The sequence below is a fragment of the Ambystoma mexicanum genome, chromosome 14 (genome assembly GCF_040938575.1).
Source record: "Ambystoma mexicanum isolate Mex_15411 chromosome 14, UKY_AmexF1_1, whole genome shotgun sequence".
NCBI lineage: Eukaryota > Metazoa > Chordata > Amphibia > Caudata > Ambystomatidae > Ambystoma > Ambystoma mexicanum.
In genome coordinates this window covers 202543735-202563161 of record NC_090940.1, presented here as the reverse complement: position 1 = coordinate 202563161, position 19427 = coordinate 202543735, and the positions used below count along the sequence as shown (strand labels likewise).

Genomic DNA, 19427 nt, shown 5'->3' with positions numbered 1-19427 from the left:
TAATGATACAGTTTGGAGCTCTGCCTTTCAGGCCCACCTCCATTCTGAGGGTCTTCACCAAGTTGATGGTGGTGGTGGTGGCAGCAAATCTAAGGAGGGGACTGATTCACATCTACCCCTCCCTGGACAATTGGCTGATCGGATGAACGGGCTTGGAACAGGCTCTGCAACATCTAGATAGCCCCTGCCACTCTCTCCACAAACTGGGCTTCTCCCTCAACTTCAAGAAGTCCAATATGACACTGTCCCAAAAGCTACAATTCATTGGAGTAGTCCTGGACTCTTCCGGGGGTGGGGGGGGCGCTTCACCACCTGAGGTTGGGGCCTCATTAGTGCCAAATGCCTACTGGCCTTTGCTTTTCTAAGGTTGCTGGGCCTCATTTTCCTGATTCTGGAATCCCTTCTGAAGATGAGATCCCTCCAGTGGGCTCTCAGATCCCAAATGGTCACAGTTCTCCTGCAGAATGATGGACCTGATTCAGGTCCCGAGCAAGGTTGCACAGGATCTTCTGTCGTGAGCCTGCGAGGAGAATGTGCTGAAAGGGGAACTTTTTTGGCAACCATGGCCGGAGATTATGGTAGTTATGGATGTCTCCTTCACAGGTTAGGTGGGAGGGGGCACATACCAACGATCTGACGATCAGTTGACACTGGTCTCCATCGGAGTCCAAACTGCACATCAACCATTTGGAGCTGAGGGCAATCAGACTGGCGCTGATGGCCTTTCTGCCCTCTCTGCAGGGGAAGAACATCCTGATAATGATGGACAACACGGTTGCCATGCATTACCTCTACAAGAGAGGAGGTGTAGGGTCACTACCACTGTGCAGAGAAGAAATCCAGCTCTGGTTTTGGGCACTGCAAGAAGGAATCTCTGCTGGCTGTTCACCTAGCTGGAGAGCAGAACACAGCAGCAGACGCTGTGAGCAGGCAGAGCACAGTATTCCACTAGTGGGAGTTAGCTCAGGAAATTCTTAGAGACCTTTGCACTTTGAGGAACCCCTCAAGTGGATCTGTTTGTGTCCAGTTTGCGCCTAGAAACACTTGTGGAAAGGCGCATTATAAATGACACATATCATAACAGGAAGTGCAACCTGTTCTGCTCCAGGGAATCTCCTCCAAGAGGTGCTCTGCGAGGCATGTTCGTATTGGATTGGGATTTTCCACTTCTGTATGAGTTTCCACCAGCCCCTGTCATTCCTCATGTTCTCAGGCAGTTGAGAAAGTTTGGGAAGTCCATGATCCTGATTTCCCCCGGATTGGGCCAGGAGGACGTGGTACCCAGAACTTCTGGAAATGTCCATCTGCCCTCCAGTTACTCTTCCCCCTAAAGAGAGCATCTGCTCTTGCAACGGGGTTGTCGCCTTCTCCACCCAAAAAATCAGGACCCCGAACCTTCATGACTGGTTTCTGAGAGGGTAAGATGGAGAGATGGGGTACTTCCGGAAGATGTGATGGAGATGTTGCTTTTGGGCAGAAAGCCAGCAACAAAATCTCGATACCGCTGCCGTTCAAACAAGGTTTGCAGCTGGTGTAGAGATAAGGACATTGACAACACAGATGGTGTGTCACAAGTGAATGGGTCATTTCTTCTGCATCTGACACATCAGGGGCTTCAAGTTTCTATGGCTAAGGGCTACTTGGCTGTGCAGTCCATTTTCAAGCATTCGCCAGAGCAGGGCTCTTACTTTAAAGTCCCTATTTTCATCCAATTTCTGAAAGGGTTGACTATTGGGCGCTCCTTTTGAGCCATTGAATTCCTGTCCTCTAAAGATGCTTTCTTTAAAGATTGTATTTTTAACAGCCATTACCTCTGTACACAGGATAAGCGAGATTCAGACTGTCATCTAAACCACCATTTACGTTCTTTTTTTTTTTAAAGGAAATTTAGTTTTACGGGTTCACCCTTCTTTTCTGCCCAAGGTGGTTTCAGATTTCCGTGTGGTGCAGAAAATTGTTTTGCCTACTTTCTACTCGCCTTCTTATTCATCTAAGGAGGAGGAAAGACTCCACAGACTGGATCCTAAGCGAGTGTTAAGCTTTTATATATAACAGGCTCTCTAAATTAATACCGGATGATCAGCTTTTCGTAGAATACAGAGGCCATAGGATGGGACTGGTGGTTGGTTACAAAACAGGCCCTGTTTCGCTGGGTCACCATGTGCATTTCTGAATGCTACAAACTGGCTGGAAAAGGTCCCCCAAAGGTCTAAGGGCACATTCCACTAGACGGGTGGCTACTTCCTCCACCCTTCAGAGAGGGGTACCAGTGCAAGATATTTGTAGTGCTGAGACCAGGTCTTCGTTGCATACCTTCACAAACCACTATTGCTTGGATTCTCTATTGGGCATAAATCTGAGATAAATGTTCCTTTCCCACCTCCTGCAAGGTACTGCTATGGGAGTCTATCAAAGGTGAGGAATATGCGCGAGGAAACCATCCATTCGAAGAACAAATTAGTTAACCCAGGTTAAGTTTTTTCAACTGGATGTCCCTCCCACGTATTCCTCATTGCCCCCACCCCGCCCTCTAACAGGAGAGAATTTCTGTAATTTACACCTTCCTCGCTATTAATGCTCACGTCTTTCTCATCTTCGAGACCGATGTGCTTGTGAGAGGAATGATATGATATGGTAGTTTATTTATATAGCGCCTATACACAATGTGTTTCAAGGCAAGGGAGGGAACAACAGAAAATACAATGAGATTCTTACAGGCCATGAACAGTAAGGATGTGAAATGAACTATTGTACTCTGCCTGACAACATTTTTCAGATAGTGCAAGAGTTCAGACATAGATAAGAAAGGGAGGGGGAGAGTGGGAAGGAAATGGAAACCTACAGGTGAGTACCGTACTAGGCCTGACAACATTTCTGGTAGAGCCGGAGAAAAAACAAAAGGAGAGGGGTGCAGAAAGGGAGTGGAGGAACAAAACAGGCGACTATCATACTAGGCCTGATGACATTTCAGATAGTGCTGGAGGTGGTTGGGGGCAACCACAAGCAAGGGGGAGGGTGGAGGAGACAGATGAGGTTGCTATCATTACTAGGTCTAGGGACAATTCTGATAGAATAAGTGCATAGAAGAAAGTAAAGGGAGTAGATGGGAAAAGGCAGAGGAGGAGAGAGAACAGAGAGTAAGCGGTCAAAAAGAGTGGAGAAGCAAGAGGGGAGAGTGAATACAATTGAAGAAGTCAGTAGTAACACATAATGTTGCAAGCCAGGATACAAGATGAAGATGGGAACAGCATGATTCTGGGCCACCATGAGTACAAGATGCAAAGGAAGTCCAGCATGAGAGTTGAGAAAGGGTGACGCACCGTGAATCAATGAAGTCCATAAAAGTCAAATCCAGCATTGGCCACAAGACGGTGATGGTGGAACCAGAATGTATCAGGTCAGACTCCAGCAGAAGTTGGCTGGAGGGGGAGCAGGGTAGAATAATGGCTTTTGCGAGGCTATTGGCGGCCTTCTTGGCTGGAGCAGCTTTGGGCTTTTTAGGGCTCTTAGCTGCTGCTGGTTTCTTTACCTACTTGGGACTCTTCTTCCGGCTGGGGCCTTTTTGGGATTCTTGGCAGCACCGACAGGCTTCTTCTCGGCTGCAAGTGTCTTGCTCTTCACTTTCGCTTTCTTGGCCAACTTCTCCTTGCCCTGTGACTGCTTCTTGTTGAGCTTGAAGGGTCCAGAGGCCCGGCTGCCCTTGAGCTGGGCTAGGGCTCCTTTGCTCACCAGGCTCTTGACGGCAGGCTTTAGTCTGCTGCTGTTCTTGCCCACGTCATATCCCTGGGTGCTCAGATTTCTTGAGGCCAGCCAGAGAGACTCCCTTCCCCTCAGTGCAGGTGGCCTTAGCCTTGAGGACGAGTTTGGACACACGGGGCCGAGTAGGCTTTTTGGCCTTGGCAGCGCCAGCTGCTCTCTTCTGCTTCTTGGTAGCAGCGGCGGGTTCCGCCGGTGGAGCTGCGGCAGTGGGAGCAGTTTCAGCCATTGTTCTGCAGGAGGACTCAGTCAGCGCTCACAGATCAGTAAGTGCTGAGGCAACGGGCGCGGTGCATGCCATTTATACTGATGCCGGTGTCTTAGTCTGAGTGGCACGAGGTCTGAGATGAAGCACGGCACCCTCTGCTGTAAAAAGTTTCAGGAGCTTGCGCAGGATATAGGAGTATATCAAAGATGAGGAATGCATGGTAGGAACACCCATTCGAAAGAACATTACATGGGGGAAAGTAATTGGTTCTTCTCTACCTCTTGCTAATCTTTTCTGTGTCTTTCTAGGCTTTGGTGGCTTGGAGGCTTCTTTGCAGTACCTGCGAACGCTCATAAGCCTTTAGTTTGCTTCTGGAGTTCTCGCAGCATACTCCCGCTTGCAGTACGCTCCCCTCTTCCGTGTCGGCGAGCCGATTGGCTCCACGGCCGCTGCACAAGCCCCTCGGTCAGCACTGATAGAAGTAGCATTCTCCAGCCAGCATCTGCCTGTTTAAATCTCCCGGCATCAGACGTGTTACTGCAACAACTAGAGCACAGCATGTGCTCCTGGTTCCAGTGATCGTCATCAGTTGGCTCTTCATCAGTGTTTCCATTTTTAAGGCAATGATAGTCTGTTTCTGATAACTTGTATGAAAAAGGGTTCTCTGTAATCTTAAAGGGCAAGTCATTTCTTGAGGACTTGTATGCAGAGTCTGGAAAGGTATTTCAGGAGTCTTGAAAGGCAAGTCTGATTTTAAGGACTTGTTACAGACCCTGTGAAGTATTTCCAATACCTTTCCTAGGTGGGCGAGGGGAGGTATGACAATATGCCATTAAGGCATGGGGAATAGTGTGGATATCGTCCAAAGAAAAAGGGGGGATACCATGTCTCGTCAGATGTCATGACACCCTCTTGATGGCTGCCTCCCCCCATATGATTCTCCCTCATATAGTCCACCTCCGCCCCCATCAGGATCAGGTAGCAGCTGCTGTCCCCTGGCAACATGGGTAGAGGTCACCGCCGGGAAAGGAGTGATGACATCACCAGATTCATCACACCACCTAATGCTCTTTCAACCAATTTTTTATTTAGAGGAAGAGATCAGTTGAAAACTGGATTTCTCTGGTCATATGAGTCCATCAACACAAATACGTGCAGGGGTGGTGTATGGCTAACTGCTCCCAATCTCACCACATAAGTACTATATCACACTGTTGTTTCATTTTCCACCAATTGTAGGTAGAAAGTAATATCGGCCCAAACGGTTAATATTATTAAACCTGTGACAAAAGTCCCATATTATATTGTCATCACAAGAAAACATACAAATGGAGGCATTTGTTGGGAAGTGGGCAGCCCCCTGTGTCCGTCTTAAGGCCTACCAAATGCACAGTTTGAATGATAAAATAAGCTGTATAATTAATTTGTTTTCTGACCTTCAACATAAGAATATGATGAGCCCTGCAGCACCCACGTGATGAAAGACAGACAGACTGGGCTGGTACCAATAAACTACCATCCCTTATAGATGAAAGGTGTCTGTATAGGGTCCATCCAATCCTCCATGTAGGCTTTTACATATATGTATTGCATCATGTGTGACTTTGTTTTGCTTTATAAGATTCTGCTTGTACTACTTTTTGGCAGAACGTTCTTAGCAGCAGAGTTATTTGCAGTTGCTCTCATCTGCGTGTAAGATTAAACTTGTTACCCTTACAAGATCGTCTTGGGCCTTTCTTCCCTAGCAGGTTGTATTCTCACTGGTGTGAGCATTCAGGGGTGCACCTTAAATTGGTGACCCTGAAGTGATCCCAGCGCCCACGTACCTGCTGAGGCTTTCACGCCGCTTCTCCAGAAGGAGCCATGCCCACCTAGACCGACCAGCCCCAAAAAAACGCATGTTGCGAGTGGTTTAGCAGGTGCCATTTTAAGAAATGTTCTCTCTACTTTTTGAAGCGGTGCACGGCTCCAAGGAGAGTGCAGGCTGGTGTTGGAACCCCACGCACATGTGAGTAGATTATTGTAAGCGATAACAAGTAGGGGACAGATGCATGGGAAAGTGTGAAAGGTGAGTCCGTGGAGAGCAAGGTCATTGATGCGACATGAATCAGGCTAGGGCTATTTGTTGGTAAATTTGTATTATTGATTGAGTGGTTGTTAAAGTATTATAAGGTAAGGTATTATGGGGTAAGGCAAAGGTAAGCTAGGGATCACCTCCTCAGAAGCAGAGGGAATTTGGTACCACAAGGCAGTATAATATTTAAAGGAGGTATATGGAAATAAAAAGTAGTGGTCTCGTATAGTAGTAGGCCTGGAACAAGCAGCGGTTGATAGTTTAGCGTGTTGGTTTAATTTATGGTGGTTGTGTTTTATGGTTGAAAACGGGTCCTAGAGAGGGCAGTAATTGTGTGTGTCACAGTGTGGTGTTGGAAGATCTTCTGGAGCGGCTTGTGTGCGTATGGAAGGTTTTTTTTTTTTAAAACAATTTTTATTATTTTATAACAAACACGTCAACCATGGTAACTTTTTAGGACCTACATAATCAATATCAAAACATCACATTATACATTGTCGCTTCCCGTCCTCCCCCCTCCCTCCCCACAAACTCGAGCCATCACAGCCTCATCTACATGAGCATTTTCGGGAATCTCTGTTTGTTGACTCATCCGAGTCTTCTGTATCATGATTGACCTGGTGGGGGCTTGCCATTGAGGTCACCAGCTGCCTCCAGGCTATCAGGGGGCCTGCTTCCTCCTCCCCCCGCTTGGTGACAGCTTCAAACCATACCACAGTTTCTGCTTCCGCCCATCTCAAGAGGTCCGCCCACCATATCTCAACTCTGGGTCTGTGGGCCGCTCTCCAACACATAGGCCAGGTCCTTCATTTTACTGATATGCTTCGAATGACGTGGCCTGGGGAAATTCCTGAGCATGCAAGCCCAAGCAGATCCTACGTCCAGTACCGCTCCCCCACCAGCCATTTTCATCTTTATTTCCTCCCAGAATCTGTGCACTTCAGGGCAGGCCCAGAACATGTGTAGTAGTCCTGCCTCCTCCTCCCCGCACCTGGGGCATTTTTGTACAGCCAAGCCTCCAAACCTAGCTATTCTACCTGGAGTCAGGTAAGCTCTATGAGTGACATACAGCTGGATCTGCTGGAGTCTCGCATTCCGGGACACCTTTTTATCCCACTGTCCCTCTGTCATGCCTCAATTGGAGCAGCTCCTTCCCCGCCTTCGCCCTCAAGAGATCATATATCCTAGATATTTCGTGGCCACCCTCCGAGACATCATACATCGTTTCTAGGGAGGCATCGGGTTCTTCCTCTTGCACAGTCTCAGGCCACACCTCTCTCACCTTTTTCATGAGCCTGGTATAAGTAATAAATTGGCCTCTATGCACCCCTGTCTCATCCTGCAGCCTCTGGAATCCCAACGCCTCCCCTTCCTGCCATATGTCTCCAAGGGTGGCCAAGCCCACTGGTTCCCAGTACCTAAGGACCGCTTCAAACAATTGGGAGTCGTCCCCGCATAGCACCGCCAGCGGGGCCTGCTGGGAAAGCGGATCTGGGTCACCCACCATTCTCCATGTCCTGCGCCATACTTCCCAGCCCAGCTTCAATAATCTCTCCATCCTCGCCATTTTAGTTTTGTGCAGCCATACTGTCTCCCTCAAAATGTAAGGAGCTGATTCACGTTGCAAAAGCCTAACTTCTGCCGAATCTTCTGTAGAAAACCACCCAGCCACATACAACAACTGTCCTGCCATGTAATACAGCTCAAAATTCGTTAGGTTTATGCCCCCCTTATCACATGTGTTCTGTAGTTTCCACAGGGACACCCTATTCCTGGAGTTGCCCCATATGAAGCCCCTGCACATGCCATGAAGTTTCTCAAAAAAGCGTTTGGGGATTAAGTACGGGACATTCACACAAAAGTGCAAGAGTCTGGGCAAGGCCACCATTTTGAGTAGAGCTGCTCTCCCCATCATGGCTAGGGGTAATTTAGACCAGAACACCATGCTATTCTTAACTCCCTCCATCGCCTTCTCTGTGCTATGTTTGTGCTCTGTCTCTATATTGTGGTAAACATTTACGCCCAGATACCTGAATGTCACGGTATCTGCAAGACGGGCAGCCTCTCCAATGGGGTGCTCTTGTACCTTCCCAGGGGGAACAAATTGGACTTCCCGGGGATCACCGATATGCCCGAGAGGGTGGCGTAACGACCCATCACCTCCAATACATATTGCAGGTTCTCCTCCGGGTAGCGCAAGTAGAGAAGCATATCATCTGCATACAATGATATCAGGTGTGTGCCCCCCTGTCGTGCGGATCCCCACCTCCCCGTATTGTTGCCGCAGGCATATTGCCAGCGGCTCTAATGCCAGGATGTATAACATTGGTGACCAGGGGCATCTCTGTCTGGTCCCCCTGCTAAATTGCCATTTATCTGAGATTGTGGTTCCGGTTTTGACTCTCGCCGTCGGGGTACTATATAGCATCTGGACCCATCTACTATATCCTGGTCCCATCCCGTATCCTTTCAGAGTCGCTTTGAACCACGGCCACCGCACTGAATCAAAAGCTTTCACCGCTTCCAACGACACGATAGCCAGCTCGCTCGAGTCTCCCTCAGTTTGGTCAATAATATGGTGTAGCCTCCTGTGGTTATCTGTAATATTTCTACCGGGGACATAACCCGTTTGGTCTGGGTGTATCAATTTGCCAATTACCCTCTTCAACCTATTGGCCAGCACTGCCTTGAGTATCTTGCTATCCTGATTGCGCATAGACAAGGGCCTGTAGGATCCGCATTCCGCGTCCGGTTTGCCTGGTTTCAGGAGCGGAATAATCACCGCCTCACGAAGGGATGCCGGCAGTCCCCCCCCCCCCCCCCCTCGCTCATATGCTTCATTAAACATGGCCAGCAACGGCTGGAGTAGCTCAGGCATGTACGTTTTATAAAACTCGCTGGGTAACCCATCCGCCCCAAGCGCTTTACATGTGGGCAGGTGTTGGATCACCGCCTCCAGTTCGTCCACGGTGATGGGGGCGTCTAGGTCCGCTCGTTCTGGATCATCCAAGGTGGGCAGCCCTATGTCCTCTATCATATCTATTATATCTTGACTCATGTCCTCTCCTGTGACCTCGTATAATCGTCTGTAATACTTGAGGAACACCTCATTTACCCCTTCCTGGGTATTATGGATTTGACCCTCCGCGTCCCTGATCTCTGATCACCGAGCGGGGGGGTCTCATTCTTTTATAACCAAGCCAATAACCTACCCGGCTTATTCCCCCCCCAGCATGCAGCCTCTCCGTGTATTTCTTATAGTTCAGTTTGCATAATCTGTCCCAAAGTTCACTACATGCTAGCTGTAAGTCCTTTATTTTAACCCTGTTCGCACGGGTGGTCCCCTCATTTTGTATCAGGTCCTCTAGCTCTCTTTCTGTCTCTTGCAGTTCCCACTCAATACCCCCTTGGAGCCCTTTGCATTTAGATATTGCTACTCCCCGCACCACCACCTTGAATGCCTCCCATACTGTTCCCACCGAATTTACACTGCCCATATTAATTTCAAAGTATTCCTCGATGGCCTCCCTCAGATCCTCTCGAAAGCCCGCATCCTGTAGAGCCTCAGTCCTGAGCCTCCACGTTAGGATCCGTGCTCTGGGGGGTTGATGTCGCCACTCTATGACCAAAGGCGAATGGTCGGAGAGTACCCGGGCCTTGTATTCCGCCCCCAACATTTCTCCCACTATCTCGGCAGATGCAAACACGTAATCTAGCCTTGTGTGCAGGTCGTGTGGCGCTGCATAGTGCGAGTATTGCCTATCAGTTGGGTGTAGCCTTCTCCACACATCCTCTAGGCCGAGGTCTATCAACAGTGTCCTCAGCGCTTTAGCTGCTGGCGCCGGCTTTTCTGATTTGTCATCTGACCTATCTATCCTGGGGTTCAGAGTGCACTTTAAGTCCCCTCCCCACACCATCGCGCCACCTGCCAGGGGGTTAATTGGTTAATTTTACTATATAAAGACCTAATATATACCGCTGTATCATGGTTATGGGCATACAAATTTATGATATTCACTTCTCTGTTCTCCGGGAGTCCCGCCACCGCCACCACCATTCTGCCTTCCGAGTCTATTGTCGAGCTAAGCAGCTGAAATGGTACATGCAGTGCCACCCGTGTAATCACCCCTCTTGCATATGCCGAATATGTGGCCCCCATGACAGTACCCCTCCATTTCCTCCTGATCACCTCCAACTTCTCCTTGGTGAGGTGGGTTTCTTGTAGCAGAGCTATGTCAATCCGCATCCTCTTTAGGTACATCATCACCTTGTTATGTTTTAGATAGCTATTAAGGCCCCGCACATTCCAGGTCACAATTCTGAGATTACCCGATGCCATTGATTTGTTTGTCATTTCACTGTAGGCTCATACACAAACTAAAACTAATACTCCCCAAAACTATATACACCACAAACATCCCCTCCCCCCCCCCCCACCCACACCTAACACCCCCCCCTCCCCAACCGTTGCCCAGCTCCATCCCTGGATCTCAGGCACCCCCACATCTATCCCTGCCTAGAAAATTTATACTCAGGGCTCAGCAGGGTAAAGTCGCCCTAATGGCTACTTAACTACCAATTCTCGGGGGTAGGTTGCTACCATCCCATTGCTCCTACTACCCATACTATCACGCATGATGTTAATGCTATTCATTTCCAGCATGCAGTTGATACTCTATATTCCAGTTCAGCCAGAGCACAAGGTCCAAGGGCTACAAAAATTCACTAAAATATCCCGTGTTCCCGAAACAAGTCCACCTTCCCACTTATCCCCTTAATGTCCATGGCACCGACTCCTCACTTGTCACGCTCGAGGCGATCTCAGTCAGCCTCCTGTTCCGGGCAGCCCTGCAGGTCCAGCCACGACGCCGCCTCCTCCGGAGTGTTGAAAAAAAGCGCCTTGCTCTTATGCAGCACCTTTAGCCTCGCAGGGTACAGAAGCATATATTTGATGCCCGCAGCACGTAGCCTCCTCTTGACGGCCACGTAACTATATCTTTGCCTCTGTACCAGCATTGTATAATCCGGGTACGCCATGATATTGGTGGATGCTCTCTCAATTGTCCCGCCCTTATGGAAATATTCCAGGATCTTCTCCCTGTCTTTGTAATTCAGGATCCTTGCGATTATTGGCCTCGGCGGAGCTCCAGGTCGTGGCTTCCTCATCAAGGCCCGATGGGCCCACTCAACAGTAAACCCCTGTGAGAGTTTTTCTGCCCCTATCCCCTGGAGGATCATGTTCTCTACATAGTCCGTGGGGTCATGGCCTTCCTCCCCCTCGGGCAGGCCGCCAACACGTATGTTGTTCCTCCTCGCTCTTCCCTCCGCCTCTTCCACTCGATTTTCAAGGTTGGTGACCTGCTGTTTTAGCACATGGACCTCCTTTGCATTGCTAGTGCTGACCTCCGTGTTGACTTTCACTGCGCTTTCCAGGCCACTTGGTCTCTCCGCCAACGCACGGACACCTTGACGCAGCAGGGTAACTTCGATTCCCACAGCGTCAATTTTATTCTCCAGGGCCGTCCGCAAGTCCGCCATCGCTGTGCCCCATTTGGTACTCAAATCCGTTATGGCCGCCAGGACCTGACGGTTATCTCCTTCTGCAGCACCATCAGCGGAGGCCGCGCCCTTTCACAAAGACCTCCATTGTGGATTGTTTGGATTTGGCTCTCAGTCCTTTCACAGACATCTCGCGATTCCCTATCGTATCTGGTCCCCACACTGCGATGCTGTTGTGTCGTGCTCAGGTCCCTCAAATGCTAGGCGCTAGTTGCGGCGGGTTGTGCTGTGGAGCGTGGCAATGTATTTAAATAGGCTGTCTTCTCCCATGTATTCCTGCTGCACCCAATCATCCATGCGCCATCAACGTACTTCGAGGTGCCACACAGAACTCAACAGCTGCTCACCTCCTTTGCAATGTCCTAGTCACATATAGGTTTTGCGAGACCGGGGTATGTCCTGGTAATAGTGTGTTACACACTTGCATGTCTCAGCCATGTCAGCAGCCGGGCGCGGCTGCAAATGTCTTTACTTCAATCCGTGGCCATCGCCCGATACAGTGACTGTATCAGAGGGCCGGCAGTTTCGTTTGGCCACCGCGTCCTGCTAGATCCCTTTGTTCTCTGGGAGCGCCGCCATTTTGGTGTTTTCGTCCACGGCCATTCCCCAGGATACAATGTGTCCGTTCGGCAGTTCTCCAGTCTCCCGCGAGCCGCTCACACGCTCACGTTCTTCCCGGCATCTTCCCACACGCTTGTGTGTGTTTTGCTTCCAGATTCAAGTGGAATACATGCGTTTGTTGAACGGATCAGGATGTCGGATCACGGAGCACACAGGGCTCAGTCTATTCCATGGCTGTCCAAGCCACGCCCCTTGTGCGTATGGAAGGTTAAGACATAATGGTGGGGGTTGATTTTCTTGTTTTTGTACAAGCAAGCGACAGTGTGCATGGCGCATTAGAGGAGCTTTGCAAGGTCAGTGAAAGACATCACTAGCATGGGGGGGGGGATCATCAATAGAGCACATGTACAAGGCTCTGCCACTGTATTGTGACAGGATGGAGAAATATCATAAGTAGTGGATTGCAGAAGGAGGAGGAGGAGGGGGATGCCCTGCCCATGGCTGGGGCAGGGGTCCCACAAAAAGAGCATTTTGTAGCACATGTCCACATTTCTAGTAACAGAATATAAGGGGAAGCAGCTACAGAAGAGAAAGGAGATTCTCAATCTTAGGCATATGTTCGAAGATGCAGAGGATCAAGGGAATGGAGTAGAGGTGCAGAGACAGAAAGATGGGAAGTGCAGAAAGGGAGAAGGAGAAGGCGGGACGCCAGTGCAGGGTAGGGGATTATATCCCTTGACGACATATCTCACAGAAAAGTACATCAATCCAAGCTATGTACCTGCTATGATAGAGATCCCTTCTGCTGCGGTAGGGTCTCATGCAGTGTCAGTAAGACCACAGACTACTGCTCCCCCACCTCTGTATGCTCATCCGCCTGAAGTGCCGGCATTGGTGGGTTACATGTCTAGGGAGTGTGAGGATAGGTTGACAGGATTACTAAAAGAACTGAAAAGGATACAGACATCCCCAGGAACAGTGAGGGATATAAGTGCATTGAGAGAATGATCGGGAGAATGGAAGTAGGGGAAGTGCTGCTTAAGATGGATACTGAAGGTATAAGACATGTAGGTGTTGAGAAGGAAAGGAGCCCAGGTGGGTGGATTATCATGGGAGAAGAGAATACAGTGTTGGCAGAGGATGTGGAGAAAGGGGATGCTGATACCTTTACAGAGGATCAGAGTGAAGGAGAAGGGAGGGGTGAAGAGGCGGCTGAAAATCCCCCGCTCCACCCCCCCAAAGGAGGTTTATGGGCGGGAGGCAGGTTGCCGGATGGATGGCGTTGTTAAAGAGAAGAGGAATCACGAGGAAGGGTGTGGGAAGTAGGGCAAAGATGCAGATGCCTCATCCATAAGGCGGCAGGTAGGGCACAGTATGTGCCCTAGCTCCAAATGGATAAGAATAATTTAAGGCACTCTTGCAGCTCACAGCAGGGGCGAACAAGTGGATATATAAATTTGAAAAACAAACAGCAGGGGCGCCACTGGCAATAGGGGGTCTTAAGAGGTTGCTGTAGTTGGGGAGCAGGCTAGGGTGTGTGGGCTAAGGCCGGATACCCAGGAGACGATGCACATAATGGAGCACTATTTAATGAAATAGGAGCACTGGTATGGGATATACTATGGAAGGCCTTTCCAGATACCCTTGATTTACATTCATTGATGCAGTATACCCTGGGGGATGATGTGGACCCAGCTAGATTTATTCTTAAGATGCATGAGAAATGGAGAGCTGAGACTGGACGGCCGTGTGATCAATCAATACCATTCTTCTATTTTATCTTAAAGAGGGGCTTACGAAAGGAAGTGCAGAAGGCGTGGATAAGATTGTGGGTATTGAGGCGAAGTGGTGGCTGGAAATACAGTGTATAGTAGTGCATCCTTGTAAAAGGATGAAGGAGTGGTAGAGGGACACAGCGCAAAGGCATCCGAGGATGAAGCGAAATTGGTGAGGAAAAAGTTGGCAAATGTGGCAGTCCAGGTGCCTGTATCGACGCAGTACAGATGGAAGTAACAGCGAGCACCCAGCAAGTTGTGAGTGCCACTATTGCGGCGCTGTGGGCCGCAGGAGGACAATGACAGTGGGGCAGGGCAACAGTACCCCATCCACAGTGGCAGCAAGGGGGGGGCCACAGCGAGGAAGAGGGGGATTTCGAGGAGGAGGGTTTGGACCTGGGGAGATGGGTTCGGATCGTCTCAATGTTGGAATCTTTTAAGGTGGGGGCATTTCGCAAGGGAATTCAAGAGCAGGTCTGCAGAAGGGTATATTTATGAGCCACTACAACAGTGCCAAGGACCCCAAGGATTAGGGTAACAGCAACTGGATCAAGGGTACAAGTCAGTAGCATCTACAGGGGCAATACCAAACTTATCAGCAGCTCCAAGCGCTGGACACACAAGTGCGGCACCTGCCGCATCAACTGCAGGGCGATGCTGCCCCATTAAATATGGTGCCAGGTGGGACTGCTGCTCTACTGTGGTAGGACATTGCCCCTTCTCGCTGCCTGCAACAAGCACGTATCCTGATTAGGACAGCCCACAGAGAGCACTCGTGTGTCCGGTCTTGTCGATGACTGTCCACCCTGAAGGTTAGCCTGCTGTCAGACAGCAGTAGTGGATGTACAAACGCTGACTCGCAGCGCGCCATTTGTGTAAGGTAACATTTGCAAATGGAAACCATTGAGCTGGTAGTGAGTTGAACCTGCAATTAGTTTTAACTTATTTACTTAGCAAATACCAGCAACATCACCAGTAATACTTTTCATTGTGAACATTGTGGGACTTTGAAATTGTACTTACTTTAATATTGTTAATTTAGCAAAACGAAACCAATCTTGCTTAAATTCCATCTGAGTAGATTCGATTTTGTATAGACTAGATTTTACTGAGGTTTCTGGAGGAGATTTAAACTCCAGTGCCCAGTCTTTATTTCCTTGATCCTCTTTGACTGCCTACTATCGCGCTCTGCTGCAATGCCTTACCTCCTTCGGCTGCACACGCGCACACACAACAGGGAACTACAGTTCCCAGAGTGCCAAACGTCGCCTTAAGGAAATGTCGGGCGCTTCAGCGCTGGCGCTTCCGCGACCAAGCCGGTCCACAGCGTCCCAGGGCTCACAGTGGAAAACTCTTCCAAAATCAACATACACAAGCCTGCGATTAATCTACAGGTATATGGGGTATCCTACACTCTGTGAACTGCTGTCCCAAGCTACAATCTTACAGAACCAAGGGCTAGTCTAAGCCTGCATCAATGCCAGACCAGACTCCCTCACCATAGCACCCCCAGAGATTGACTGCACTTCAGTCACCAGATCTAGCCCTAAAACCAAAGCCGAGACACACACATCAAATGACTCTAAATATTCCAAAATTAAAATCGCACTACTTAATACTAGATCACTAACCAAACACGCCCAGGAGATCCATGATTATATTGTAGATGACAATCTTGACATGTCTTATAATAACACTGCAGCATATGTGTTTGCATTTTTAACACTTGGTGTTGTTTTCTTGAATTGGTAATAGCCATGGTTTAACACTTGTAAACATAACTCACTTTCCTTGTAATCTTTTGGACTGCAGAGGTTTAGTCGTTAGTGAATATTGTGGTTGATTTTCAGTACTAGCAAGTGAATGTACATGGTTTATTTTGCACACTTTGAGGTAAGCATGAACACACACAATGTATTGGTGAGAGCTTTGTTCATTCCTAGTAATTACCAACATTTTATTTTTATATTTTCTTATTAATGAGTTTCTAAACGTTGAGTTTAGACTTTTTGTTCATGTCCTAAGGTTTAATACACGAGATTTGACGTTGTAACAACTCAAGATGTATGTGACTCTGATATATTAAGCACAATGTATGCAATAGTTTCATTTGATATACCTTTTCGACTAAAATAGGTACTTTTTTCTTGTCTTTTGTTGAATAGAATTCGCCCTGAAGAAGGTCCAAAAGTCAGGTCCGAAATGCATTGGCAATTAGTTTAAATCCTGCCTCCTCACTCTAAGATGAACTTTTAACATTAAAATTATCAAAAAGAAGCTTTTGTAAGTCTATTCATTTAGCCAGATGAATGGAAACCTATGGACTATTTTTCAACCGTGAATAAACTGGGTTTTAATTTTGCAGTAGTCTTTACTACACCATTGGCGACCCAAGGTCTGATGGATGTTTGTCCATTGGACATACTTTTTTGCTTAGTCTTGACATCTTATGTCTCACTGAGACATGGTTGCAGGGGCCAATGGGCCCTACCATAGACATTGCAGTGACAAACAACTATACCATCTACTTTAAAAACAGAGAGACTGGGAAAGGTGGAGGAGTGGCCATAATTCCCAAACAAAACCTCAAGCTATTCTCCTCCCCTATACAGTGCACTGGATGTGAGATCATACACCTTAAACTGACACCCACTTATAATGACTGTCCTAACATAATAGTCATTTACAGGCCCCGTCATTAGTCTCTGAATTCAACGACGAACTGATTAACATTTTGAATAATCTCAAATCACCTAACACAGACTATACTCCTCAGAGACATTAACAGATGGAGGGGTAACACAAATGACCCTGAAGCTATTAACCTAGAGGAAGAGCTGCAAAACTGTTCTTTTAAAGTAATTAATAAAGACCCCAAAGCCGTCACTGGAAACCAGTTATACTGGATAATTAAAAACAATGCAAACATAACAGAGCTGGGGACATACCCATGTATTTGGACAGACCACTTTAAAATCGAAGCCAGACTTATCCTAAAACAGAAAACAGAGAAAATAAACAACTCATCTAAAACAATACTAGATAGGAACCTAAAACAAATCACTCCCGCTTTTCTATCGGAAGGCATAAACCAAATTATGCTCAAAACTAAAGATGACGATCCATGTGAGGATATCATATTGATATACAACCAACACATAAGAGAACTACTAGACCTCCACGCCCCTATGAAAAATAAACAAGTTAGGCCTAAAATAAACCATCAAAAATGGTTTAACCTTGATGCCATCCAACTAAAAAAGGAGAAATACAAGTTAGAAAGGAAATGGTCAAAAGACCCCACAGATTTAAATAAAATGAATTGGAAACATTTAGATACCAGATACAAGACCAAACTCATTGAACTCAAGAAAAATCACTATAATGAATTAATCAGCACGGCGTCCAATTCCACCGGTAAACTCTTCCAGATCCTTAAAGCTATTGATAAACCCAAAGCGCTCTCTCCGCCATTTCAACCATCAGAACTAGACTGTGAAAAGGTTCAAATGGCCTTTCACAACAAAATCATTAAGGCCAGAGAAAACTATCTTAAATTGTCAGAATTGCAACCACCGGACGAGACATGTGAGATCAAGCTTGAACCACAAAATCCCAAGTTCCAATTTACACCAATATCATTGGAAGAGATGGAGAAAACTCTTTCAAATATTAGATGTACTTCATGTACAGAAAACGTTTTGCCACCTAAACGAACACTAGAAAATGCTGATATCTTTGCTCCATTTCTCAGAAGAATGGTAAATGCCTCCTTCAGGGACTGAATTTTTCCCGCCATAATTAAAACAGTAACTGTAACACCCTTACCAAAGAAACCAGAACTTGATCAACAGGACCCCGCCAACCTAAGGCCAATAACAAACTGTAATTTCTTACTTAAAAATCCTAGACAAGATCCCCACTGAACAGCTCCAAAAATATGTGGACAACAACAATCTCCTCCACCCTCAACAATCTGGCTTCAGGACAGGTCACAGCACGGAATCTGCATTATTAGATCTGCAGACAGAAATGCTGGGTATTCTCGACAAAGGCAAAACAGGTCTACTGATCCTACTAGACCCCTCGGCAGCCTTCGATCTGCTCGATCATCAGAGGCTCCGAGAGGCTCTAGAACTATCGGGAAACTGTTCACAAGAGGCCTCTGATTGGGTGTCCCCTTTCCTACAGGATAGACAATCCAGGATTATCTGGGGCAATCACACCTCTCAAACCAAACCAGTGGATTGTGGAGTTCCACAGGGAGCTAGTTTCTCCCCTCTACTATTCAAATCCACGTGATTTGCCCGCAGCTGAAATTACCGCAGGCAAATCGTTCGCATGAGAAAGGTGCGAACTACCAAAAGTTTGCAATTGTCTCGTGCGAACACACACACAAACTCACACCCACACACACAACACACCCATAACACTCCCCCACCCACACCCTAAGCACACCCCCACCCCCAACATAAACAAACCCTAATTACCTTGTCTTCACGTTGGGTTCCTGCAGTGCCAGTTCCCTTTCACTTCCATGATCGGGAACCAGCGCTGCAGGGTCCTTTTCTTCTCTTTTTATTTTTTTAAACAGAAGGCTACGGGGGTGTCCCCAGCAGTCCCCGCTCACTATACCATAAAGTATAGTGAGCGGGGCGATGCGGGGGACACCCCCACAGCCCCCATGTTTTTAATTTTTATAATGCTACCACCAAAGGTTCGAACTTTTGGTGTTCGAACCTTTGATGGTTGCATTTTTAGAACAAAAGGTTCATGCAAACCTTTTGATGCGGGAAAATCGTCCTCATATATGCGCTGCTTGTGTACAATGCTGACCCAGCTAGGCATATTCTTTACTAACTTTGCCAACGACACCCAATAAGTCTTCGAACTTTGTGGAGACTATGGGCTGGATAGTGAAAAACTTACATCCATATACAACATCATTTGAAGGCTGGATGAAGGCAAATTGGATGTGCCTTAATGGCACTAAAACTGGGCTAATGATTTTCGGATCTCCATATGCCAGGAAAATACGGAGCTAAGCGTATTCCTCATTCAACATCAAAAAGGCACAAATTGCAATATCAGAAAAGATAAAGACGCTAAGAGTCTACCTACATGCATCGCTGGGAGCAGAGGCCCACATAGCCTATCTGAAAAGAAACTGCCAATACCATCAAAAACTACAACAAAAAAATCAGACCTTTGCTAAACCAGAAGAACAGTACTACTATAGCTAGAGCTACAATTCTCTCCCGATTGGACTATGGTAACGCCCTACTTCTAGGTGCAAACAACAAATGCTTGAAACAATGCCAAGTGATACAGAACAACACCATAAGAGCTATCACAGGCAAATCAAGAAGGGAGCACATTATAAACGACAGAAGAGACTTGCACTGGCTGGCCATTGAGGAGAGAATTATCTAAGTCTCTTACACTGGTTCACCGCTGCTTGCATGGTAATGCCCCCACATACCTTTTAAAAAGC

At 47.5% G+C, this 19427-nt stretch overlaps 1 pseudogene; it reads right to left on the bottom strand.

Moving 5' to 3' along the window:
* Window positions 1–446: 446 nt before the first annotated feature.
* On the bottom strand, window positions 447–3985 carry LOC138527187 (histone H1B-like; annotated as a pseudogene).
* Between the last annotated feature and the right edge of the window lie 15442 nt (window positions 3986–19427).